Source organism: Hyaena hyaena, unplaced genomic scaffold (assembly GCF_003009895.1).
Source record: "Hyaena hyaena isolate Hyena2069 unplaced genomic scaffold, ASM300989v1 scaffold_223, whole genome shotgun sequence".
Classification (NCBI taxonomy): domain Eukaryota; kingdom Metazoa; phylum Chordata; class Mammalia; order Carnivora; family Hyaenidae; genus Hyaena; species Hyaena hyaena.
In genome coordinates this window covers 108130-118979 of record NW_024080856.1, presented here as the reverse complement: position 1 = coordinate 118979, position 10850 = coordinate 108130, and positions in this window count along the sequence as shown.

Genomic DNA, 10850 nt, shown 5'->3' with positions numbered 1-10850 from the left:
AAAGGATCATTTGGCCAAATATACAAAATATATTCACTGTCCCCCATTTCCTGCAGAGCCATTGGAATTTTTTAGACTTTATATTTTTAGAGCAGTTTTAGGCTCATAGCAAAATTGAGGGGAAGACACAGAGATTTCCCATATATCCTTCATACCATGCCACATGTACACAGCCTTCCCCATTACCAACATCCTCCACAAGAGGGTACATTTCTTATAAGTGATAAACCTACAGTGACACATAATAACCATCCAAAGTCCATAGTTTACATTAGGATTCACTTTCACTTTTGGTGTTGTACCTTCTGTTAGTATGAACAAATGTATAATGACATATGCCTATAAATACAGCATCATTCAGAGTATTTTCATTGTCCTAAAAATCTTCTCTTCTCTACCTATCCATCCCTTCTTCACCCCAAACCCTGGGCAACCACTCCTCTTTCTATTATCTCCATAGTTTTGTCTTTTCTAGAACATCATATAGTTAGAATGATATAAAATGTAGCTTTTTCAGATTGGTTTCTTTCACTGAGTAATATGTATTTAAGTTTCCTTCATGTCTTCTTATGGCTTAATAGCTCATTTAATTTTAGTGCTGAATAATATCCTATTGTCGAATGTACCACAGTTTATCTATTTATTCATCTACTGAAGGACATCTTGGTTGCTTCCAAGTCTTGGCAGTTATGAAAAAGGTGCCCTAAACATCTGTGTGCTGAATTTTGTGTGGATGTAAGTTTTCAACTACTTTGACTAAAAATTAAGAAGTATGACTGCTAGATTGCATAGTAAAAATATGTTTAGTCTTCTAAGAAACCACCAAAAACTGTCTTCAAAAGTGACTGTGCCATTTTATATTCCCATGCACAATGAATGAGTGTTCCTATTGCTCCACATCCTTGACAACATTTGGTTTTGTCAGTGTAGTCAGTGTAATTTTATAAAGCTTAACAAAAGATTCAATAGTTTTAACAAAAATGTTCAATTTTGGCTATTAAATGTAATATTTATAAACATACATTTTATCATTTAGGACTAAAATTTCAGTGTTGACATGGGAATTTTCCTTTACTCCAAATTTATTATATGATGATTTTTGACTAATTTTGAATTTTTTTCATTGCTTTTTAATTTAAAATTTGCAACTAACTTTTCATAAGTTGGTTTTCAGTGGACTAATCTTGATAAAGTAACATGTGGGGAATTAATTTTCAGAGGCTCTTCACTTCTACCATCCTGAAGGAAGCTCCAACTTCAGAAATAAAGGCAATTCATAAACTTAGCTGAAGGTTCAGTGATGAAGGAGCATATGATATGGACAAAATAGATACCTTTGGATTTTTATTTTATCTTGTGGTATCTGTTCCCTCTTCTCTGATAATAGAATATTCTGACATTCAAAATATTCAGTTAGGTGGGAATAACTTCTCCTACTGTTGGGCCACAGGGATTGTAATACTTCTAGCCAATCAACCATTACACTTCTAATTCCAAATCTTGTATTCATTATTCATTTATGAAAGACCAAATATCAACTCAACTCTAAGAAGCCTAAACAAAAAGGACATTTACTTATTTACAAACCTGGGGGCTTAAGGTAGCATCTATTTTCACATATGGCTGTATCTGGAAACTCAGATGCCTCTTTCTTTGCCTGTCTTCCTTCTTAAATATCAATCATGAATCTGGAAGTATCTGTAATAGGCCTGGCTTCCAGATACTATCTTTTCTGCTGCATGGTTCCAGCCTACCTGACATAGATAGTAACAAGACCCACCAAGAAATATCAGAGAGTTTAAGAAAGGAAAACTAGCTTAATGAGTATTCTAGGCCCGATACTCTCATTTGTAAACTTGCAGGAAAACAAAACAAACAAGTCCTTAAATATGAAATGACAGACATCTTTACAAAACAAGTCATAAGCAAAATAAAAACCCTAGTTATTGAAGAAAAAGGCAGTTCTCTTAAGAGTGGCTGAGATAAAATGCTCATTTGTTGAGTCTTCCTAATGAAATGGGCACTGGGGTCATATTTGGTGTCTGACCAAATGCCTCTCTGCTTCTGATATCCTTTTTTTCCCCTTAATGTCTGAGTTTTGTTTGTTGGTTCAAACTAATTATGAAGGGATAGAGTTTCCCCTGTATAATTAGTGTGCTGGCAATAAGTGAGTTAGAAGGTTTTCAACAAACTTCAAGCAACCAGGAACAAAATAAACTCAAGATATTTATGGAATCCCTGCAGGAGGCTAGGCAATATGTGAGGCAGACAGGATCAAACAGTAAACAAGGTAGATAAGATGGAAAAGTTCTATATTATGAAAAACCTACAGCAATTTTAATAAAGAACTCTAAATGCAATGAAATGGTGCTGGAGGAACAAAAAGTAGAGTCATAGAACCTGTCAGGCCCAACAAGGAAGGCTTCCCAGAGGAAGTAATGACTGGAAGGATGGCTGAGAGTCAGCAAGTAGAAAAGACATATGGAAGGTGGGAGTAAAGAGATCCAGAGAGAAGAAGCACCTACCAGGTTCAAAGGCAAGTTTGCTTAGATCTAATGAAGAGTGTAACAAGTATAACAGGAGTTTCAGAAGCAAATGGGAAGAGTGAGAAAAATGGGGTCAGGGAAGAATCTGGGACCAGCCTCTGAGAGATTATAATGGCACCACCAGGGCTTTAGTCTTTATCCCAACACTGTTGAGATGGTATTGACAACCTGTAAGCAAGGGACCAACGTATTCAGATTGTACCTTCCAAAGATCACCCTGCTACCCTGTAGAAAGTAGACTGGATGAGAGGCATTGGTGGAGGGTAGTTAGTTATGCACTGTGGCAGGCGTGCAGTGCAGTCTGAAAGCCTGTTGCATCTTCAAATATTATATTAAAATTTAATGCAAAATTTTCATTTTTAATGCAATACATTCCTACTTGTTTTACTATTTAAAGATATTCCCAATATTTACTGTGGCTAACCTCATTAATGGACTAATAAATAGGATAAATAGGCATTTCATGCTTGTTAACAGAATCAGAATTTTGTTCAAGATGACAATGTGGTAAGTCCCAAGTATGGTATCATAACTAGTCTAAGCTGATTGAGGCGATTCTGAATTCTGATGTGTAATTGTCCCCACATCTAAGGATAAAATATGGTCTGATTCCAGCAACTGAAGGTGAAATGGAATCTTTAGGGAGAGGATCCTGGAAAGATTTATCTTCCCTTAGAAAAGAGACAGAGCCAAATGACACTGCCCAACCACCTTGTACAGAGTCTTGGTCCCTTGAAGTACAGCAGTTGTGTTGCAACACCAGTAGTGCAAGAAAAAGGACAAAAGCTGATATGCAAAAGATGACAAAAGAATAGCTACTAAGGGTGAAAATACAGACAAAATCTGAGTGTCTAAAAGCACCATCTAATGCTGGAGATCTCGTTAAGTAAGCAAATTATACTATTTGTTTAAGCCACTGTTTTTGTTACTTGCAGCTCAATGTATTCCTAATTGATATACAAACTCTCAAATAGAAAAAAAAATGCTCAATAAAGTAGATCTAACTTTATCCTGAGGTTTTATGTATTACCAGGCACACCAGGCCACAATCTCAGGGAACAGATACACCTGAGATAGAAAAGCATAGTCTTGGGAAACACCATCACTTTCAAAGATTAAGAAGGAAAAGAGACAATTATTTTATCCTGTTTCTAGCTTTTACCTTGGCCCCCTGGTTGGGGAATGGCCTTGACACTCTTACACACAAAGTACTTTATGTTGAAGGTAAGAGGCATCAGCCCAAAGAATATTTAACATTCTTAGAGAGTTTTGCAGTTTGTTTCCTTCAGGATTCATGTACTTTTGCTCAAGATCCCTTGAGTTGCCTGATGCACCAGCTTTCAGTTTTCAGCATAAGTTACACAAGAAAAGATAAAGGGAGGGATGTCCTCTCAATGTGGCTTTCCTTACAATGTTGACAATAGAACAGTATGCTTGCATTTAGTGGATGGACCAAAAAAAGATAAAGGGGGAGAATGACTCTTTTTCTACATTTCTGTTATCTGAACATTCTTCCACTGCCCAAGAGTCCCAAAGGTAAGTGCCAGTTGGACAGTGCTGGTGTGATCTTTTGATAGCTACTTATGATCAAGTACTGACCTTTCCCAACTCCAGACAATTAATCTATTTCTCAAGTATTTAAAGTCAGAAGTACAACCATCAGGAGAAAAGGGACTGTTTATGTGATAAATGCAGAAATGCTGCAGTTTCATGTGATTTATTATAGATGAGTGTGAGAGGGAATATAAAAACTATTCCATTAATTTCATTTCCTTTTTAGTGGTTATGTGGGCTTAGCTGCTTAGAAAATTATCTTCTCCTTCTCTCAGGAGAGAGATTTGCAAAACTATACAATGGCTGAATGTGTTTTGGCATAAGCAATGGAAACATCCGTATGAAGCAAGTTCTCCTCACTCCCTAAGCCCCAACCTCCTATAATGATTTCTGGGCAATGAAAGATAGGTGTTTGGAGCCTTCTCTAACTCCTCATATCCCTGGTCTAATTACAGTGTCATTATCCCTTCCTGCTAATTATACCTAGGTTATCACTTCATTCATTCATATTTAAGTCCATCTGTTCCTTGAAGGGGCTCAGTAATGTCTATACATGGAAATACTAATATCCTGGTTATGTTTTCATATCAGGAAAGCTCTTTTTAATGCCTTCATTGCATTTCAAAACCCAGATTTGTAAACTGGACATTTAGAAGGAGGCATTTTAAATTCATATCAATTCTACCAATTCCCAAAGATATTTTCAAGCCAGAAATTCCCTATCAAATCACAAGTTCTCACTCTATTTTAACATAACTGGCAGAAAATCATTTTGTACTAAGCAAACAAGGAATATTATCAGGTTAAATTTACTGGTGTCTTACCATGAGCCCAGCACTGTCCCAAGATTTATAAAACATCGTGTAATTTCAACATCTGCACAACTCTTTGTGGTAGAGATGATTGTGTCTCTGTTACATGGATAATGGTAACCAAGACTTTAAGTTTCTTAAGATAATACATCCGGTAAATGGTGAACCATGAATCTCAACTCAAGCATTTAGATCCAGAGTCTGGGCTTTTAAATGAAATTTTAAAATATTTTTATATGAAGATGAATATTTTCAAGAAAAGCTATGCTTTGAAATATATCAATTATAGATCCTTTATTTTATGTGGCTATTTTGAAGAACAGAAAGAATTAGTAATGGAGTAGATAATTTGAGTGATAAGCCCAGAATCACTTTTTCTTCCCTCCTTCCTTTGAAAATCATTATTTTCTTCAGGTATCCATTCTGCCACTATGACTATAACTCCATCCACATCTCCAGAAGTAATCCTTGATTAGTCTAAGCCAATTGTGGTATTCCTTTCCTCTTTGATGTTGATTAGATTTTAGACTAGCACCAATCCTCTGTGGAAATTTGCTTGGTAATCATCATTGGTTCAGAGGTAGGCTCAACATGTAAGGAAGTCTAATAAGATTAAAAAAAGAAAGAAATTTATCCTTTAGTTAGGGATGTGGATTATCTCTCTCCCACTAGAATAAAGTAGCACCTTGCCATAGTTGCTGATTGCACCCATCTTCTGACCATGAAGGGAGCCAAGCTGAGAACAAAATTGATACAGAGGAGGAAGGAATCAAGAGAACAGCCAAATCTCTCATTTCTGGAGCCTGGTCACCTATCTCTCTCTAGGAGGTAAACTCCCTTTCTACTTAGGCAATTGGAGTCACAGTTTTTAGCCCTATGCATCCTGATAACACAGGTGCCACTCACTTGGTATGATTTCAGAGGCACTTAGTGGCAGACTGCACTTACGTATCTTACCCACCATCTGGTGCAATACGTGAAGTTTTTAAACCTAGAGTCATTCCTTAATGATATTCTGATAACAGTGATTGTCAGCCAGGTGAAAGTAACACGTTACTTGAGGGAGGTATTTAAGAGCATCAGGTTTACAGTCCAGTTCATGGTAACTTGGCCCTGCCTAGCGCCCCACCTCCCTTTTCTCCAATCTCATAATACCCTGTTTTCTCCCTAACTCCTGCAGTTCTGCCATACAGCCTTCCTCAGGTCTTCCAATTTTCCACATTCTTCTCTGTCTCAAGCCCTCTCTACTACCATGTGCCACACACACACACACACACACACACACACACACACACACACACACACCCCTCTGGTTGATTTCAGTTTTCTGAGCTTAGCTAACACTTCTTCAGCTTCATTGATCTTTCTTGTGTGGATTACCACCCCTTTGAACCACTCCCTGGGCAACACTGCAGCAGAGACTGTGAGTTATTTCCCTGTATCTGTTCTCTTCCTCTTCCTCAGAAGTAGCATGCCAGATTTTTAGCTGAGCACACAGATGACCAAAACAGACTACATATCCTGCCCCCTTTTCATCAAGGAGCAGCCACAATTCAAACTTTGTAGCTGATGCTCTTGGTGTCCAATCCATTTACTCTCAGCAGTCACCACTCCAGTACATTCCGATCCCACCTTACTTCAACCACTGGATACTCGCTGCCTTGAGGGCATGTGCCTGGAGCTGGCTGGAAATTCCAGTGAGTTAACAAAGCCTGGAGCAATCTTCAGTCTTTAAAAGATTGAAGGGGCGCCTGGGTGGCTTAGTCGGTTGAGCGTCCGACTTTCGCTTGGGTCATGATCTCGCGGTTGGTGGGTTCGAGCCCCGCGTCGGGCTCTGTGCTGACTGCCAGCTCAGAGCCTGGAGCCTGTTTCAGTCTGTGACTCCCTCTCTCTCTGACCCTCCCCTGCTCACGCTGTCTCTCTCTCTCTCTCTCTCCTAGAAATAAATTAAAAAATATATATATTAAAAAAAAAAAAGATTGAAATAGGAGCATGAATTCCTCAGCTTCCTCACCTTGTGGGTGGTACTACTCTAAATCATACTATCTCCTGGAGTCCCCAGTGGAATTTAGCCTAAGTTGTCTACTGTGGCAACTTGTGCTTGAACATGTTCTTTATTGCTTTCCTTCTCTTCTCACTTCCCCACAACACTACCAGTGCATTTCTGGAATCACCTCCTAAATAAACTATTTATACTTGTTTCCTTATTTCATAGTTTCTTCCAGAGAAACTTAACCTAAGACACAGTACTTTTTCCCCCACAAAGGTTTCCCTGACCTTACCAAATTAAACAAGGTCACCGTGCTTTTCTGGACCCATTTATACTTATTTTGTATCTGTCCCAGTTAGAATCTAAATTCTCTGAGTGTCAGATTAAAAGCTCAAGTTCTTATATCAGACAAATTTCAAATCCCAGCTGTACATCTAACTAGCTATGTAATCTCACCTTTAGTGCTTTTGTGAGGATTAAATTAGGTAACTCATGTAAAGCATTTAGAAAAATACTCGACTCAAGCTATCACTCAATAAATTTTGGCTACTATCATATTATTAGTAATAGTATTAGTATATGTATTATTCTTGGCATCTCCCACAGTATATAATACAACAACCATTCAGCACATAGTAAACATTAAATTTATATTTGTTAATTCAATACTAAAATGGTAAAATGGAGTCGCACATTTTATTTTCATAATCTGCACTGAGACTCGATTTGACCGATGAATTTTTATAGCATACACAACAGAAGTGCTGTTAAACCACTCAATCCTTAAGATGTCTCACAGATGTAAATATAAACTACAAGTGATATTCCATCTGCTCAATAAGCAATATACAGTTTGTTATTTTCCTGAGAAGTTCAAAGGCACAAAAACATGTGTTAGATATCTTTCTTCTCCTTTGATATACTCAGTGTATGTTTAAAGGGATATATAAGACACAGTTAGAAATTCTATGGAGATAGTGGGTTTGGGAGCAATGCAGAAGCATGTATCTTTCATCCAGCCATTCTTTATATCATGACAGAGTGAGCTTTATAAACCATATCTAACCAAGTTACTCCTTCACTAAGACATCCTCAGCAGTTTCCCATATCCTACTCTAAATATGGCTTACAAGGTTGTCTGTTCATGCCAAAATTTCTGGCCACATCATTCACTGCAGCAAGGTAACTCTAAGGTAACTCTAGTCAAGTTGCAATCCCTCTGAAGACCTCTTCCTACTTATATAACATTGCTCATGCTAACTGCTTTGCCATAAATGTCCTTCTCCATCATTTTTTTGGTGGGATTGGGATTGGTAAATACCTGCTTACTTTCCAAGACTCAGTTTATATTATCCCACAATAACAGATAGTCCCTACCATAACTAAACCTTAGTTTAAGCCAAATTCAAATGTATTTGGCATTCAGTCAAATGATTTTTCTGCTCTTCCCAAGGGAATCCTTTTCAGACCAGGCAGGGCCCATTTGAGATAGGTGTCCCTAAGTCCCTTCTCCCTTCATTTCCTTTCCTGATTCCACACCCTCTGCCTTCACCCATGTTCCTGATTTCATCAAATGGTAGTTTGATGTCCTCACTCTCTGTTTCAGAGCAGCAAGCTCCCTCTGTTCTCAGGTATCTGAGGTTGGCAATTGTTGAGCCTCACATTTACAAGACCAACTCTCTTTTGTATTATTGAGCAAGTTATTTAAAATTTCTGTGCCAAAGCTTCCTTAAATACATATATAGAATAAAAGCACATACTTTATAAAGTAGTTATGAAGATAACACAGGTAGCCACTCACTTGGTATGATTTCAGAGGCATTGAGTGGCAGGCTGCACCCATATATCTTACCCACCATTTGCTATGACACCTGAAGTTCTTAAACCTAGAGTCATTCCTTAATATATCTTCTCATAATGATAATTGTGAGAAGGTCAATACATAAAGCCAATAGGTCAATACACAAAGCTGTTAGGTATACAAAAAGCATTCAGAAGAGTTCCTGGCAAATTTGCTCAATGAATGTTAATTATTAATTTATTTTAATATTGTTTGTTTTGACAACACTATTATGATGAATTATATTAATCATCTTAGAAATGGTACAAATATTAATCACCTCTCAAATGATAACTTCCATGGATTCTTATGATAAAAAATTCCCTAAGCCTGGGTGGCTCAGTCAGTTAAGCATCCAACTTCAGCTCAGATCATGATGTCAGAGTCCATGAGTTCAAGCCCCATGTCTGGCTCTTATGCTGGCAGCTCAGAGCCTGGAGCCTGCTTTGGATTCTGTGTCTTCCTCTCTCTCTGTCCCTCCCCTATTTGCACTCTGTCTCTCTTTCTTTCCCAAAAATAAATAAAAACTTTAAAAAAAATACTCCATGTTCACTAGGAATAAGGATGTAGAAGACTGGAAAGGCAAAAAGGGGATGCGACTATCTTGGACCACACATTTATTTGTTAATATAGGTTCCCTAGTCTTCCTCCCTCCAAGTAATCTAAGAGACTGTGAACATTGTAAAAGTTCTTTCTCTTGCTCCTAGTTGTATCTCTACCATCTAGCATGACATTAGGTCCAGAGTGGGAACTCAGTATATGATTGTTGTACTTCAGAGTGCCACCTGGTAACAGCCTCTCTACCTAGCACTGGCACTAGTAAACAAATTCTATTCCAGGGCTGAAGACCTTGGTCATGTATTGATTAGACATTATGTTTCAGGCTCTTTAATGTCTGGATAGTATATTATTCCTACTCTCATTTTCATAAAAGCACTGAGAATGTTTAAGCAGCCTGTTAAGAACTCTCTCATGACCACCTTCACTTTTGTTTTTGGTATCTAGAAGAATATCTTCACATAGTAGATGCTCAAAATAGATATTTGTTGAATGGATCTTTAACAGTTATTATCACCTCTATAAGAGTTGTAAACTAGGGAGTCAAGAAAGCAGAACTGTGACTTCATGGGGCACCTGGGTGGTTCAGTTGGCTAAGCAACCGACTTCGGCTCAGGTCATGATCTTGCGGTCCATGGGTTCAAGCCCCGCATTGGGCTCTGTGCTGACAGCTCAGAGCCTGGAGCCTGTTTCAGATTCTGTGTCTTCCTCTCTCTCTGCCCCTCCCCAGGTCGTGCTCTGTCTCTCTCTGTCTCAAAAATAAATAAACATTAAAAAAAAAAAAAGAACTGGGACTCCCAGAAATAGGTTGTTTTCAAAGTGATTGTGCACACCTCCAACTAAGAGGGAAGGATTGGGAACTGGTTAGGGGCTATAACTCCAGAGCAAACAGATATATTCCTTACCATAAGCCAGATACCAGGGGCAATTTATGACTCTAAATCTTTTCTATAATATAGTAATTTATCTCTGTATATTTACATTTTCTTTCTTTAAAAAATTTTAAATGTACACATAAGACTATATAACAGCAAAGGTCAAAATTTACCTTTTCTACAGTTGGAAAAATAATTAAATGACTGCAAGTCACCCTATCCATAAGATACCTTTATGAGCAAATGCTAACTAACATTTATTTTAGTAACCAGATAGAAGAGGCAGAAAAGCTTTTAAACCAAATCTGGCAATCTTGCCTCTTGTTCATCTCCTAACAGAGCAATGTGATATATTATGGATAAGGGGACAAAACAGAATGAAGACTCACTCAGTAGCTACTGGGAGGCTCTGACATCATTTCAGGGACCACTATGTTGATAAAGAAAAATAAACTAGCCACAAAACTGCACCCTGGGCTTTGCATCTTATTTTTCAACATCCTTTCTCAACTTTCTGTTATCTTTGGGTCAAGAGGTAGGAAGGAAGATTCTGCATTGGGAAGATGGGGAAAGTGGGCTTGGTTCTACAAACAATGGTGAGTCAGTTTGTTAGCAGAAAGGATAGGCAAAAGCAAAGCAGTGCCTTTGAAGTATTCCTAGAGTAGCAGTGTATAC